Genomic DNA, 17,157 nt, shown 5'->3' with positions numbered 1-17,157 from the left:
GTGGGGAAGCTCTGGATGAGGCAGGTTTGAAGGAAAAAAATTAAAAAGCATGTACTGGGAACTCTACTACTAAACTATATCTGCCAAAGTCACTGCACATAATTTTGGTAACATTCTTCCAAAGGCCAATTTGACTCTAAGGCAGGTTTCCTTCCAACACGTTCATTAGTTGGGGTACTTTAGGGAAATGAATTGGCCATGCAAAATGTAGAAATGTTTATTTAAAATTCTGATTCTTGGCCTTTTTATTCTTAGGACTGCTGAACAGCTTATTTTCTTATAACTTCTTAATTATGCTTCTAATGACATTAGACTTAACCTGCCTGGAAAGGTCCTGCTGTTGGTCCAAAGTGAACCAACAGAAAAGAGCAGTGACACCAGTGAGAGTCACTTATCCCTCAGTGATTCTTTAATTAAATAGAGCCACTGAGCTGGGAAAAGGCCCAATCAATGAATGTTGGGCTATGTTAATGAACTCCATCTCGTATAAAAATATCAGTGTTAGAGCAAAATTCATGAAGTGTCACAAGGAAGTGCCAAAATTCAAGGTCAATCTCTCTTGTGAGTTATTTCTCCTTAGAAGAAGGCTCTCTAAAGAGATGAAGGTAGAAAAGGTTAAATTCCTATCTGTAGATTTAAATAATACCTACTCTCATTTCACGATATAAAATACAGATTTTTCTTTCTTGCACTTCTAAATTTATATGTGTGTGTTGGGTTCTCTCTATTTATTCTGCACATCTGGCCACCGGACTTCTCCATGAGATCATTATCATTAATACACGAGTTAGAAATACACATTAGGCTCAGCAGCTGTGCCCAAGGCCATTACTTCCTCTCATTTGGCACAGATGGCCAAAGAGATGATTTTGGCAGACGAGCCAAGTGCTAGCCACCTAATGAAGCTGCAGCCTCAAAACCAACTGATGGTAAATGCAGTTTTAAGATATCCTCACGCACTTCCCTCTCCCTCCCTCTCTCCCCACTGCTCTCATCCTTGACACAGAAAGCAGAAGAAAGAGTACAGCCTAACTCTAATTTGCCAAAGCTCTAAACACACCATTTCATCTGATTCTCCAAGGAGGAAAAGGTAACTCAACAAAACAATTCCAGTTCTAAAATGGTCATTCTTTAGGTCAAAAGCCTTTTTTCTTCAACTCAAAAATAATCCTGCAAAAGGGATTAAGCTGGTTTGTACCTAACTCAGTATCAGAGAAACCATCACAATAGTCATAATAGTGATTAAACAAGCATGGACAAATATAAGTATAGTATCTGCCCTTCTTTCATATACTCACACGCCTTAAAATGACTTCTCTTAAAACTGTAAGTAGGCAATATCCTCACCATGCATAACTCTCTTAGATTGTAAAGTTCACTTATAATTTCATAAGCTGTTTAATGGCAAGGTTTCTTTTTGTCCTTATCTGCATGCTGGTGCTTAAGAGTTGCATATCTCCTCAAAATGCCTGATATTCAAATGTTTTGATGCTTTAAGATCATGATAGTGAAGAAGGTCATGAAATTCCCCTCAGACATAAAAGACGCACATACATAGTCACACTCTGTTTCAGCCAGTTTCTGAGGACAGAATATTAAATTTAAAAGCCTATTAAAGACCGGCAAAACACCCTCCAAACCTTCCCTAAAATGAAGAGCAAACGACAGTTCAAACTTACGGTTTCTCTGCTCCCGGAGAAATCCTGCTGTAAAGATCTATACTATCCTGCCACAGTCCACTACAGATAGACCCTGTTAATCAATGACTCACAGGACTTTATCCACAGTAGAAACTGTATTCTCCAGTTGGCTTATATAATGCCATGTAATCACCATCAACACTCTAAATCTAAAAAGGTATAAAAAAGCATCTGATTTTATCTTGTGCAGAAATGTCTATTTTTTTTAATCAAACTGCTTCAACGTTGGGTAATATTGCCATGAGGGTATTTATAAAGATGCTCTCTGCAGTGATTCACCTGATTACTTGTACACAAATCTGAGTGGAAAATCCTAACTTCTGTTTCAGCAGTGAAGATGTTAATCACACATTACGACTCCTATCCAGAGCACTTAGTAAAGAATCGCCTGCAATGTTTAAACGTCCACTGAATATCCACAGAGTTGGGTGACCTCAGAACTTATTTACCTTGCTCTTTTTTGTTAAGTGTGAATGGCAAGAAAACTGAGTCCCGGATCCAGGTGGCACGGCGGGTCCCTGGGAGGTAGGAATAAGGAGCAGAGTGTGTGCAGGTCACGGTGCTCTTGACCTGCAGCTCGGGGATTAGACCCACCATCAGAATCACTCGGGAAGGATGTTCTAATACTCAGGGGCTCGGTACCAATACAGATTCCAGCACAATAAATACAGACTCCAGGAATCTATATTTTTAAAACAACTCCAGGTCCTTCTGAGGACCATCTCTTTACAGAGCCTGGTTGCAACCTCTGTAGAACAGTAATCATGTATGATTTCCTAAAGCAAGGCTCCAGAACAGCCAAACAAATCAATAATGGAGCTCTTTAGTATAAAAAGAGCTTTTAAAAAATATATCTAATTTTGTTCTCATGATTCTTACTATTATCCCAGTTATAAAGGAGACTCGGCCACAGAGCTCCCGCGGCAGAGCTGGAAACTCAAGGACTCTGACTCCGAGGGCCCTTGTTCTCCCAATCCGCTTCATTGCACATGGCCCCCAGGCTCACCTCACGTACAGAAATACAGCCAGTGAGGGATTTTCAGTTCTTCTCTGGGACCCAAGCAACCACACGTGGGAGCAGTCTTAAGAAAAGGCCTTATCAACACTGGCACTGCCCTCAGGAAGCCTGAAAGTTGGCCTGAGAGGGAAATGTGGCTAGTTCCTGTGAGGATCCTCTTTCCTGGCTGAGATACTGATGGACGCTGTGCCACTATATAGAAAAATCCTCTCCTGAAACTCAATCCGCTCCCATCCCTGAGGTCAACCATGAGGTTCCAGATAAGAAGAGACAGAACTAAAAAAGTTCTTGAATCAGTGATACCTGGGCTTCTTATTTTATTTATTTATTTATTAACATCTTTATTGGAGTATAATTGCTTTACAATGGTGTGTTAGTTTTTGCTGTATAACAAAGTGAATCAGCTATACATATACATATATCCCCATATCTCCTCCCTCTTGCAACTCCCTCCCTCCCTCCCTATCCCACCCCTCTAGGTGGTCACAAAACACGGAGCTGATCTCCCTGTGCTATGGGGCTGCTTCCTATTAGCTACCTATTTTACATTTGGTAGTGTATATATGTCCATGCCACTCTCTCACTTCGTCCCAGCTCACCCTTCCCCCTCCCTGTGTCCTCAAGTCTATTCTCTACGTCTGCATCTTTATTCCTGTCCTGCCCCTAGTGGGCTTCTTAAATATCTTGCTCTATGGCTGGTTACTGTCCAACACAGTTGATGGGCTCACTTAATGCTGAGATGCAAGAGGTCCTCTTTCATCCTTGCCTCTGGCTCTTCATCAATCAACACATGAATAAAGAAAAGGAACAGAATACCAATAGCTGCTGAGTGAGGCACTGCAAGTTTGCACATGAGCCAAGAATGATAGCAACAAAATTCTTAAGCAATCATAGGATATGGTTTTACAAAAAGAGATCAATATAGAGGAAGTATAAGAACTCCAAGAATACAGTGCCCAAAAAGAAAAATACAGTAATCAAGGTACACATTGAGGAGGTCTGGGAATTTCATGCCCCATTCGGACCAGGGGTAAAGTATGTCCTTATTTACAAAGGCAATACATAGCTAAACCACGTAACTGACTCTTCCTGTCCCAATTCCACACTTATCAAACCCTGAGCCACAAAGAGACAAGGTGCTGGCCAATGAGCTCCACCCACATCTGCAAACTCTTCAGCAGTTACGTACATCAAATATATCAATATTCCACTTTAAAGCAACTGAAAATATGTAGTGACAATAAATTAACTACAGACTTCTGGAGAGCAATATTGATAGAACAACATGAAACAAATCAAAAGCTGACAACTCTGTGAAAGATAACAAGGTCAGAAAAGGAAATTTAACCATAAAACCCTACGGATGACACTAAGATTCACAAATTAGGGTTTCAGTAAGAAGTCAAGTTAAATACTGTGCAGAAAGGCCTTAGAGCTGTGTACGAGTTTCTCAAATGACATTTGATCAATTCGGAAGCCCTATCTTTAGATGATATTAAATACCTTCAAGAAATGATAAGTAGCTTTGACCCAAAGCTGAAGAAGATAAGCTGTGTCCAAATTAAATCAGATTGTAGGTAATTAATGTTTCCACAGAAGAAAAAACCAAAACCTTCATTCCATATTTCTTTAGGCTTTGAATTCTCAAAAAACCAATCAGTCATATCAGCTCAAAGACATCAGGCTGAGAAAGACTGGTGAATCTTTGCAGCTGAAGGGTTATTGGATTATATCTATACTACTGCCTATCACAAAAACAGCACTTTAAAAAAAAGTCTCCTGGGCTTCCCTGGTGGCGCAGTGGTTGAGAGTCTGCCTGCCGATGCAGGGGACACGGGTTCGTTCCCCGGTCCGGGAAGATCCCACATGCCGCGGAGCGGCTGGGCCTGTGAGCCATAGCTGCTGAGCCTGAGCGTCCGGAGACTGTGCTCCGCAACGGGAGAGGCCACAACAGTGAAAAAGGCCCACGTACTGCAAAAAAAAAAAAAAAAGTCTCCTTTCAGGGAGTGTCAAACAGAATAGATGAGGAAGCAAGTCAAAGAGAGACTCTATCAAAATAAATCTCTTCCATTTGGATATCTACCTCAATTGTGAATCTAAATTTCCAAAATAATAACCACAGCTGTCACTTGGGAAGTGGTTGAGAATATGCTCATATTAAAAGACTTTTTTTCCTTAGTAATATGATTTTGTAACTTTGCTGTTGTGTGAATTAGATGCAAACACAAGATGTGGCACTGATGTCATCTTGGCTACCATATTATTCATCCTGGAATTCAAACCTCACTATAATAAATATCTACTATATACTGAATCTTTTTTTTTTTTAATTTTACTATATTCTCTTCTGGATTCGCAGAGAGTAAAGACATAGGTAAAGGATATTCTGTCTTTGACAAACGATCACAAATTTAACATGAGCAATTCCCTAAGCCTTTCTTATTTTAGGTATCTAAACTAATGTTACTTACCAACTACTAAACATATATCTGAATTATTATACTGCAACATATTTAAAGAAACACTGAAATAAATAAATACATACATACATACCAGAGCACATTTAGCACAAGAAACAGTCTTTTCTATAATGAAGTGCTTTGTAATTCGCTGTATGATAAAAACAGAACTTAGCATGGTATATAGGCTCCTAAAATTTACTGCTCAGACTACCTTCCTATAAATGTTCTTTGTTATCACTACTACAAAAGTCAACAGTGTAGTAGGCTGCTAGTAGTTCCCACGGCTGTCTGGGTTACCCCAAGCCCAAGATCTGGGGGGTAACCTTGAAAAAAGTCAGGACACACTAACCTCATCTGCACTCCTAAGTCATCAGAGAACCAAATGATACCAAAAAAGCGAAAGATTACTCTGCCGCTTGTGAAGATAAGGACTTGCTTGGCAGGGGCGGGGGAGGGGACAGAGAGTGGTACAGAGAAAAAAAGAAAAAAATAGATTTAACTAGGAAGTATTCTCTTTGGGAAGACTTTAATCCTATCTGACTTGAAAGTGAATTTGAAGAGTTTTTTCTTTGAGCCTGGGGAGCTCTTGACCTTTTCATAAAATTTACATAATTCAGCATGAAGGGAAACCCCTAGTTGAATAGAAAGATGTTGGCAACTAGAACTTGATCTCAGAGAAAGGTTAGGAGGTCTGTACCCACCAGGTAATAGATGCTGCTTTTATTAATCCACAGGGGACACAAAAGGCAGCTTTGTGCTTTTTACAGATGGGGACCCCTGAAGAGATCCTATAATAGGGCCCCAGTGAGCTGCCTAGACAGGAGAAAACTGACCCTCCCTCCTTTTCCCTGTGGCTTCAGGAGTTGCAGAAAAGGGGGGGAAGGCTTGCCAGAGCCTCTGACAGACATTAACCCCAACATACACATTCCTCTCCCCAGGAGAGCCCACCTAAGCAGTCCACTGCTCACTCAAAGCTGCATTACACAAAGAGGTTAGCTCCTCGCTAAGGCTGGCAGACCAGATTAAGACATTTTTACATGGGACATACAATTTAAGTGAATTCTATCCTCATGTTGAGGAAGGCAAAGGTAGGAGGGAAAGGGGAGGCAAAGGGAAGGAATTAGTGAGTACTGAGATTTTATTATGCACTGGGCATTGTGCTAGATGTTTACTATGCATATCTTATTTAGTCTGAGAATAGCCCTCTCATCAAGGTAATAGAATTCCCATTTTACAGATGAGGAAAATGAGACTGAGGGGAGATATGTTAGCTCGGTCCCAGAGCCAGTACCAAGATCACACAGCCAAGAAGTGTCAGGTTTAGCATTCAAATCCAGGCTCCAAGGCTGTGCCACGCTACCGTGCACACAACGTGCAAGAACTGGAAGAACTAAAACTTATAAATAATAAGGCTTCTAAGGAATGATTTAAAATGAGGCACCAGAACTTGTGTCATAAAAAATTGCAAAATGCCTCCTCCACTGCTCTTGGCATCTGTCCCATTAGCATTGACTGTGTTCCCACTGAAGCGATCAGCTTGGATGGGACTACTTATTCGAACAATATCCTGTATGCCAAACAGGCTGTGCTGGGGAGTAGGGGGATTATAAAAAAGTCCTGCTTCTAAGTAACTGGAACTAGCTCATCTGGCATGGAAAGTAGACTATATTATACCTCAAACAAACATGTAGGAGAAAGTCAAGAGTCTACGAAAACTGCCAAAGATTTTCCTTCTTCATTTAAAAATCATCTTATCAGTCAGTTAATTCCAACCTTGTAAAACTCTTTTAGATAAATTTACAGCTTTCAGTGCTTTCACCATATGTGGAATTAATCTGACTCCAAGTCAGGTTTGCAACTGTTATTTTTTTATACATAGTTCTTCTTAAAATCTCATCGAAATTTATAGCGCCGTATGTCTAAATCAAGTTAAATTAAATGCATTAGTGCATCACAATGCGCATATGAAACATGGCAAGAGCAAAAGAAGTATGACGAAAGTTGAGTGCTTCTTCCACCTCTTAGGTAAAGATCTCAGCAAGAAGGGTGTGAGCATGAAGGACCCTATCAGAATCACAGAACCAGGGAAAAGATGAACAAAACGAATTTCATCTATTTATTCCCAATAAGTGGGAAAGCAAGATGTTCTGGGATAAATTCTCAAGTTCTACTCTCCAAACTGGAAGAAATTCTGAGATAATGGGAACCAGATACAGAAGGAAGGAAGGCGGGAGTAAGGCACTGCCTGACACAGAGACAAAACCGGTCTATCTCCACTGTCATCAAAAGCTCTGTTTAATAAGAAAGAAGGGCTCCTAACATCACGTGTTCATAATATTTTCCATTACTTGCCAAATATATCTGTGAAGAGCAAATCATCACATTGGCTTATACTGTACTTGATGGGAATTAAAATCCCTCCAACTTCAAAGCGAACTCCTGTCATGCCAAATGTCCTCGGTGCTAGACTCTAGCTGGCTGTCATGTTTTCTATTTTATTTCATCCTGTTATCTTGTGCCCATGATTCTAACAGGCAGTTCTCCCACCCAGTCATTCCAAATCTAGTACTTGAATCCAAGTCTAACTTCCACTTACTTGTCACATTTTTTATTTCATATTTCCACCCAGGAAACAAAAAGTTGACCCAATCAGGATCAAGAGTAGAGGACATTTATCTGTTACTAAAGGCTTCTCTCTGGGTGTGAGTGTAGATTTCCAAACAGCTAACACACAGCATACATATCTCCTCACTTATCCCACAGATAAGAGACTTCATCAAAGGTGTATCTAACATTAAAATCTCTATCTGCAAGAGCCTCCCTAACCTCCAAGCCTGTGACCCTACGAAAAGAAAATGTTTACACTGATATGTTCTTTTCTCACCTAATTTTCACAATCTCTTTCCCATTTCTAAAAATCCAGGTATTTGTCCACTCTAATTGCATTCATGTAAAATATCTATACATGCTTTCTTTCCACAGAAAAGTGATAACACGAGAGGAAATTATGTGCCAGTTGTTAGATGTTAAGAATACAGACACACCATAACAGTTACTGGGTATTTATTGTGTACCAGACTCTGTATAGAGAACTTAATACTTGGTTCATCCTTAGCCTTATGTTCAGTCTTTTAGAAGAATCAGCACTACACTCTCTGGATTCTCCTCTATGTCTACAACTGCCCTCTTGGTCTCCTCCACCAACTTGTCTTCCTCCACCCCCTCCCTACAACCCCAGTTCCTTCTTCTTGCTGCACTCCAATTGGAGATCATTCCCACAGCCTGTGTCATCCCTTCAGCTACAATGATGAACTCATTAATATCAGAGATCATGTACATTATCCTCTCAGCTCACAATTCCAACTGACTGTCTGGCAGAACCTTCCATCTTTCGATCGAGGTCCAGCATTAATACTCCTCCTACACAGGATTTACTCCACAGTCAGAATATTTTTTTAATTTTTTCTTGTATCTGTGTTTCTGTGGGATTTTGTATCTCTGTCGTAGCATTTAACACACAACTGCCTCAAAATCACAATTATATACATGTCTATAACCTCCACTAGGTAACTGACAGAGAAGAGTGGGTATGAAGTGAGAAGAGGGGCTGAGGTTTAAAGTTTTCTTTCACTGGTCCAGTTTAACATCACGTAATCTTGGATGCTTCATCTGTCAAATGGAAATAACATGCTCACTTTATAGGGATGTTGTGAAGACAATATGGAAAGCAGTTTGCAGGTAGAAGGGGCTGGAAAAGTAGAAGCTGCCAGGAGCAATATGTTTGTTTGCTTTGAATCCTTAAGGGCAGAGATGTTATCTCCACAACACCCAGCCAGGACTTTGTTATATTAGTATTGACTAACATCTTCATGGCTCTTTTACTAGATGTGCGACACATTTCCAGGAATTGAAAACTGAAATTTACTTATTTATCACTAAAGCCTCCTTCCAGAGGATGATTTTAGAATAACAGGACTATTAGAAGCGACTGTCCAAGTGTTGGTTCTTTCTTTTTTAATGAGACCTATTTGGATCCACAAAAGAAATGATGTAAATAAAATAACACTCCTTTCTGACCACCAGCTCTGCTTCAGTGAAGTCTACTGACATCTTTGTAGTTTAGTAGACACATGAGAAAGTGGCAGCCTCTCTAAAATATTTGCTTCATTACAAGATTACTTAAGGAGTAGAGTATTTTCTCTGCCAGGGTCCTGGAATCGAACATCCCTTTGAGTTTCCAGTTACATTTTTGTTCCTATTCTGTGGTAGGTTTTAACTAATTACCTAAAGCCTTAATAGGAACTTTTCATTGAAAGGTTCAGGATGCTCCTTTTTTCTGACCAACTTTCTATTCTACCTCTTCCTGCAATGATAGGTACCCGACTGACTTTTCCTATACTTCTTAGTCCTACGCGCAGAACAAATTGTTACAAGCATGAAAAGTTTTAAACTATAAATGCTTTTGCTTCACCAGATTCAAAAATTCCTCTTTTGGAGCACTTCATGCTTTCATTTTCTCTGAGATGTGAGAAAGAGACCTAGGAACCCTCAGGAACAAACCTGGACCTGTTTATTGGATGTTGAGCATGTCTGTTAGAGATTTTAATATCAAAATCAGAAAACCCCCAATCACTCTCATAATGATGGATGTATTTGTTTACATCAGTATTCTGTTAGAGAAAAACAGTTTAGAATTGAATGAGACCTCACTAGTTATGGATTGCAAACTGGTAGGCCCCAGGCCACTCGTGGCCCAGATACATTTTTAATGTGGTCCTTACAGTTTTTTAAATTAAAGACACTTCAAATTTAAAAATCTGGAAGTTTCTTTTTTTCTTGAAAAAAAGAGAACCTTTTAAAGCCAGGGTGGCAACAACCAGCAACAGGCAAGTAGGAGCTGCCCCCTTTACAGTGGTTTGCATGTTCCAGCCATAATCCACACCACCTCTCTCCCACGTGTTTCCCACTGGGCCTGCTCCAGTCCCTTACCTTGCCTGTCAGACCCCTGCACACACTGGAGAAGCAGACACAGGATTTTTTAAAAGGCAAAGAGCCTGGATCCAAAAAGGGCTTTCCCATTCACTAGCTCTGTGACCTTGAGCAAGCTCTGAGTCTAGGTCCCTCAGCTTTAAACTGAAGATACTTCCTTGACCTCACAAGGTTGTTATGGGGATTAAAAAAGAAGTGTACAGAAAGTACTTTGTAAACTGGAATATAAAATGTTTGTCATCTTATTCATTTCACAGCACCTGCCCACCGTCAGTAGCACAAATCCCCTCCACCTACCTCAGTTATGATCGCTTCCCTTCTTCCTCCTATAATTACACTCTGTATGACACAGTTTAAAATCTAAATAAAAACAATTTGATATATTTCCTGGCCTCACTTAATAAAAGGTAGAAAAAAGGAACAAATATCAAAGGAAAACAAAATGAACTGTTGAATGCCAGTGGGTCTTTACTAGGCCATTTCTCTTTGTAATGAAGGTATGAAGTTAGTGCAGAGTGTAATTACTGGACTGCAGATCTCTCCAAGTGCTGTGTGATAAGTTCACCCATCAGGTGCCTGAGGCCTAAAGGTGAAACTGACAGCTCAGTTCCTAGGGGTTCCTGTGAGACAGACCTCCTCTTGGGCCTCAACAGTGCTCCAGTAAAGGATCCAATCTATCAGAAAAAAACCAACAGGATCTAGAAAGCTGGGCTTCCTTCCTCTCTGCATTTTAATATAAGCTCTAAAAGCTTAGAATCTGGTGTATTAAGCTATGGCACACATTTTATATCTATATCTACCTACATATAGATATACATCAAAAATCAATAAGAGACTTGGAAGAAAACAGAATCTTCTCAGAAATGGGCAGAGGTGCAAAAAACTGCACTCAAAGAGTGATGCAGTGGATACAGAAATGTTAACAAAGATGTATGCTATGAAAGCTATCTCCTTACATTAGGAATTCACGTATGTATTCCTGTTCTGGTCATTTTACAACAGAAGATCATCCTTCTGTGGGGAACCATAATTAATTCATCTTCTGCTTTTAATGTTAAGACAATCACGCCTGAGTGAACTGCAAAATATACTGTGGAAAGAGAGGGGAAGAAGGGATTTTAATTGGAATCATCGTTCTTTATAAGATCACCAAAATGGGAGTAATTTATGATTCAAGACTCAATCCGTTGAAAAATCCATCTGACGAATCCTTTTTAAAGCACTCCATACAGTGCAATTACCGCTTTTCTTGAAGTTGAATGAAACCGTCGCCTGAATACAGATTAACGAATGCCAAATTACCACAAGGTCCTCAGTGTGCATTTCACTTTTAAAAATCAAGATAAATAACAGCATCATTTAAGAAACCAGTTCTTTCAACAGACGCCCCAAGGCTGATGTTTAAGCAAGTCTCCTTGGCAACCAAGGAGCAAAGTACATCTTGGGCTACGAGGAAGGGGAGAAAAGGGGGAGCAATTCCAGGGCTGGGTAGAATAAGTAACCGGGAATAGTAATTGCTCCCGCTAGACGACGCTGCTAGAGGCTGCATGCCCCTGCAATTTCAACTCCGGTCTCGCCCCCACTGGCTCACCAGCAGCCTCCCACCGTCTCCCTCCGGTCTGCAGGCACCAACCGCGAACAGGTTACAAGGAGAGAGAGACTAGCTTACCCGAGGGGGTGAGCGGTCTCCGGGGTTACGTACCCGAGGCGGCAGCGCAGGCACCGGGCTTTCCCTGATGCACAATGGCCCTGCTTCGCCCGACGACGCGGAGGTTAAGAGAAACCGCAGTAGCTTCTCTCTGCCGGTTTGGGGATGCAGTTGTGAAGAGCGAGCGCGCTGGCGCGTGTGTGCGCGTGTGTATGTGTGTGTCCGTGAACGTGTGTGCGAGTGTGTATCAGTAAGCGTGTGTGTGTCTGCGCGCTCCCGGACTCTCCTGCAGGGAAACTGTGTCTCCTAGTAAATGAAAGCAGCTGCCAGCCCCGCGGGTGGCGCGTCCAGCTCGCTCTGCTCTAGGCAACAGCGTCAGCCAGGACACGCACCTCGCCGGAACCGCGCGGGCTCAGACAGCGAAGGGCTCCGCCCCCTCCCGCCTCCGGCGAGCCAGCGCGCACGCACACCCCGCCCCCTCCGCCGGCAAGCGCGCGCGTCCCACCCCCGCCCCCGCCGCCGAGGAGGCGCGCACGCCGGACAACCCCGTCCCGCTCCCGACGGCGCGCCAGCGCGCGCGCCCGCTCTCCCCGGAAGCCGGCCTCCTCCACGACGGCCCTCGTTTGCTCTCCGGCACTTGCGCTGCTGGCCGCTGGATCGCTTGCACCGCCTGCAGCCTCAGCTGCGGCTCCTCCTGTGACGACGGAGATCCTGGGACCCAGCCCGCCTGTTCCCAGACTGCCTCCCAGGGCTGGAGAGCGACCTGCGGGAACAGACGCCGTGACCCCAACTTGGTGTGGCCGCGGGCTCTGGCCCTCTGCTTCCCTCCCCCGACCCAAATAACTTGTAAAGTTCAAATTGCTTCTATTCCTAGTGGCCCCTTTACAGGACCGATGTCGTGGCCCTCCTTAGGATAGCATACTTTATGGTACTGTCGAAAACGGCTTTCTGGTAACCTTAAGAAATGACAAGGGATCTCCAGGGATGGATGACGGAAGCCCTGAATCTGAGGGATGAGGAAGAGTATTTGGTTGCAGCTAACTCAGCATCAAAACTGCAAACAGACAACAACCTCAGAATACCACCATTAAATTTCGGGGCCTGGCCCACTCGTGTCACTTGCGGGTCATTCCTGTCATTCCCGTGTAAAACATCCTTAGAAACGCAAACCTAAGCAAAGTGAATAATTTTGATAGGTGAAAATATTAAATATTTCACTTTTGAATTGAAAACCTTGGTCCGATGTGGAGTTATGCAACCTGGTAAACATGAAATGAAACTCTAAATTGGAGTAAGCTGTGTTTTGTAGGAGTTCGGGGTTTAAAGTACTAGGAAGATGGAATTTCACAGAATGTCAAGTCCCTTCTCTTGCAGGTGTGTTCTTCCACAGTTGGGCTAGGAACAGTGCCCTGATCTATTTCAGGTGTCCCTAACATTCTCATTAGTCTCAAATCAGTAGTTCAGCATGTTTTCCACTTTCAGACCCACAAGTTTTCTGGCCCTGTCCCCCACCCACCCACTCCCTTGGGGCCCATCTGGCTTTCAGTGCTTCATTCCCATGGTCTTGGTATTTGGACTTTAGACCCTCGGTCCTACTTGTCTAGAAGTCTGGACACCAAGATAGACACAGGGAAAAGAATGACAAACACCTGACTACAAACATTAAGTGCAGTGTCATTTTCTAGAATTTTTCATAAGCAGTTTTATATGTTTTATTAGGTGTTGTTTTATACCAGAAGATCAAATGTCGAAGAATGTTTGAACCCAAAATACTGACAATGACTTGGTGTCAATAAATAAAACATTCCCTTAAGATTCATAAAGTATTTGTCACTAAAGTGAATGTACTTAAAATTTTAAACCCCATCTATAAGGATTAGATTATCTGTTTGTTTAGAATAAACAGAAGCTATTTATCAAAAACAAATAGAAAAGCAAAGAATATAACAGTATTTACACAGAAAAAAATATGCCACCAACTCACCAACTGTGTGACTATGGAAGGGTTTCTTACTGCCCAAGCTGGGTCTGTCTTGTTCATCATTGTATTCCTACAAGCTAGCACAATGCCTGTCACATATTAGGGGCTCAATGAATATTGCTGACACATAGATACTGAGGATTACGTAAGAAAATATACATTAAATGTCTAGTAAAATGTCTAGTTCAGAGAGGCAATTTTTTCCCTGTATGACTCCTTAAGATTGATTTAAAGCATAGTTTTATTTTAATTAAGAAAGCCTTGGGCTTCCCTGGTGGTGCAGTGGTTGAGAGTCTGCCTGCCGATGCAAGGGACATGGGTTCGTGCCCCGGTCTGGGAAGATCCCACATGCCGCGGAGCGACTAGGCCCATGAGCCATGGCCGCTGAGCCTGCGCGTCCGGAGCCTGTGCTCCGCAACAGGAGAGGCCACAACAGTGAGAGGCCCACGTACCACAAAAAATAAAAACAAAAAAGAAAGCCTTTTATTTCTCTGAAATAAAAGACTCCGTATTTGTTAGATAGCCATAAAAATTCAACCCAAGCGTGTTTTCCAATATACTGTTAGTAGAGAAGCAAGTAGATTTTAGGCACTATTTCTCTCTTGGGCACCATTGTATATGGTCTCTTTGTTAAGAAAATAGTTTAAAATAATGCTTCACAAAAGCTATGCTTTGGAATACTAGTTATTTGTTCAACAAAAACAATTTTTTTTGAGCTCTTAGAATGTGTTGCACAGTTTGATCAGTGCAGGGCTTCAGTTGTCAATAAATAGACATTTTCCCTGTTTCAGTCTAGTGATATGAGAGATAAGCTTCAATTCCAGAACAAACACCTGTCATAGCTGCCTTGTCCCATATCAAATGAGGAGTTAAGCATCCTTCTTAATGCCAGTGTCATGGTTTTCTGTCACAAACCAGTAGTGACGTTAAGGAATCGCGGAGCCAAATTTCTAATTACTGAACTTCCAGAGAAAACGGATCATTATTAATTATGCCAAAACCAAAATGGATTTTTTTTGGCTGATATTCTCCAGTTTTCAAGTGGAAAATACAAAATACCTCTAGCTAACACCTCAATTTATTCAATTACCTGTTGGGTACATTTTGTAGCTAATTCATTCTGCTCATCAGGAGCTAGTGTCACTCAAAACTAGTAACGCCGGGCTTCCCTGGTGGTGCAGTGGTTGAGAGTCCGCCTGTCGATGCAGGGCACATGGGTTCGTGCCCCGGTCCGGGAAGACCCCACATGCCGCGGAGCGGCTGGGCCCGTGAGCCATAGTCGCTGAGCCTGCGCGTCCGGAGCCTGTGCTTCTCAACGGGAGAGGCCACAGCAGTGAGAGGCCGCATACCGAAAAAAAAAAAAAAAAAACTAGTAATGCCATGGGAAGATCTTTTACCAGTAATATTTTTGATGTTTAGATTCTCTGTCACATTATCTGGTACTGAACACTGTTGTTGTTCATGTTGTTTTCCGTCTAATTCAGTCTAATCAAGTAGACACATAATGGATGCTTAGAAAATATTTACTGTACTGAATAGAAAATAGTCCTCACCCACAAGACAGAATGTTTTAATTGCTCTACTAATACGTACAAGCAAAATACAAAAGAGATTCTTAGTCTTTATTAGGGTAAGGCAACTTTTAAAATAAATTGAATTTTTTCATGTATCAGATTGGCAAAGTTGTAAAAAGATTATAATACCCAGCATTAGAATATGGGTAAATAAGAATTAATGAGAATACAAGTGGTTACAAACACTTTGGATGACAACTTGTCAGTATTTACACTTTTTAAAAAAAAAATGCACATTCCTCTTTGTACAGCAATTCCACTTTTAGGGTTACTGTTGATTTGCAAACTGGCCCTCATACACAGAGGGCAAGGAGAGACGGAAGAAAGAGGCATTCCACTCCAGACCGGCAGGTGGGTGGTTTAATAAGCAAGGGAACTTACACAAGAGTAGATCTCTGCACCTGCCCTCCAGAATCTTCAAAGTTTATATAGAGGCCTTAACGGGGTTCAGCCACATATGTCATCCAGACAGTCTCATCAACACTTTATTCTCTCAAGACTATGTCCTTGGAACAGCAACCACTGTGGGAAAGGTCAGCAGAACATACATTCCAAGGATGAGGGAGGGGGTGAGGAGCCTTCAGTTGCCTGGGTCCATCTCAGGGGTCAACCAGTGGTCACATCCTCTCGATGACCTCCTCTAGCAGTTACCTCTACAAAAAACAAAACCAAATCAAAAAATGGGCAGAAGTTCTAAATAGACATTTCTCCAAAGAAAACATACAGATGGCCAATAGGCACGTGGAAAGATGCTCAACATCACTAATCATTAGAGAAATGAAAATCAAAACTATAATGAGGTATCACCTCACACCGGTCAGAATAGCCATCATCAAAAAATCTACAAACAATAAATGCTGGAGAGGGTGTGGAGAAAAGGGAACCCTCTTGCACTGTTGGTGGGAATGTAAATTGATACAGCCACTGTGGAGAACAGTATGGAGGTTCCTTAAAAAACTAAAAATAGAGCTACCATATGACCCAGCAATCCCACTACTGGGCATATACCCTGAGAAAACCATAATTCAAAAAGATACATGCACCCCAGTGTTCATTGCAGCACTATTTACAATAACCAGGACATGGAAACAACCTAAATGTCCCATCAACAGATGAATGGATAAAGAAGATGTGGCACATATATACAATGGAATATTACTCAGCCATAAAAAGGAACAAAATAATGCCATCTGCAGCAACATGGATAGACCTAGAGATAGTCATACTGAGTGAAGTAAGTCAAAGACAAATATCATATGATATCGCTTATACGTGGAATCTAAAAAAAAATGGTACAAATGAACTTATTTACAAAACAGAAATAGAGTCACAGATGTAGAAAACAAGCTTATGATTATCAAGGGCGAAGGTGGGGAGGGATAAATTGGGAGATTGGGATTGACATATATGCACTACTGTATATAAAATAGATAACTAGGGACTTCTCTGGTGGTCCAGTAGGTAAGACTCCATGCTCCCAATGCAGGGGGCCCGGGTTCGATCCCTGGTCAGAGAACTAGATCCCGCATGCCTACCGCAAATAAGAGTTCACATGCCGAAACTAAGAGTTTGCATGCCGAAACTAAGAAGTCCGCATGTCACAACTAAAAGATGTTGCATGCCACAATGAAGATCCTGCATGCTACAACTAAGACCCAGCTCAGCCAGAATAAATAAATAAATAAATATAAAATCTTTTCAAAAATGTATAACTAATAAGAGCCTACTGTATAGCACAAGGAACTCTACTCAGTACTCTGTAATGGCCTATATGGGAAAAGAATC

General features: G+C 41.7%; 1 protein-coding gene across 1 annotated transcript in view; it reads right to left on the bottom strand.

Moving 5' to 3' along the window:
* KLHL32 (kelch like family member 32) overlaps window positions 1–12,291 on the bottom strand; it is a 233,350-nt gene extending 221,059 nt beyond the window's left edge. The window contains exon 1 of the mRNA XM_022552885.2: window positions 11,872–12,291. The gene's annotated coding sequence lies outside the window, so the exon portion shown is untranslated. The remainder of the gene's footprint in view (window positions 1–11,871) is intronic.
* Window positions 12,292–17,157: the final 4,866 nt, after the last annotated feature.

This window comes from Delphinapterus leucas, chromosome 12 (assembly GCF_059928025.1).
Source record: "Delphinapterus leucas isolate spDelLeu-1000000601 "Yukka" chromosome 12, BTC_Dleu_Yukka2, whole genome shotgun sequence".
In the NCBI taxonomy this organism is placed as follows: Eukaryota; Metazoa; Chordata; class Mammalia; order Artiodactyla; family Monodontidae; genus Delphinapterus; species Delphinapterus leucas.
This window is presented reverse-complemented; position numbering and strand designations above follow the sequence as displayed.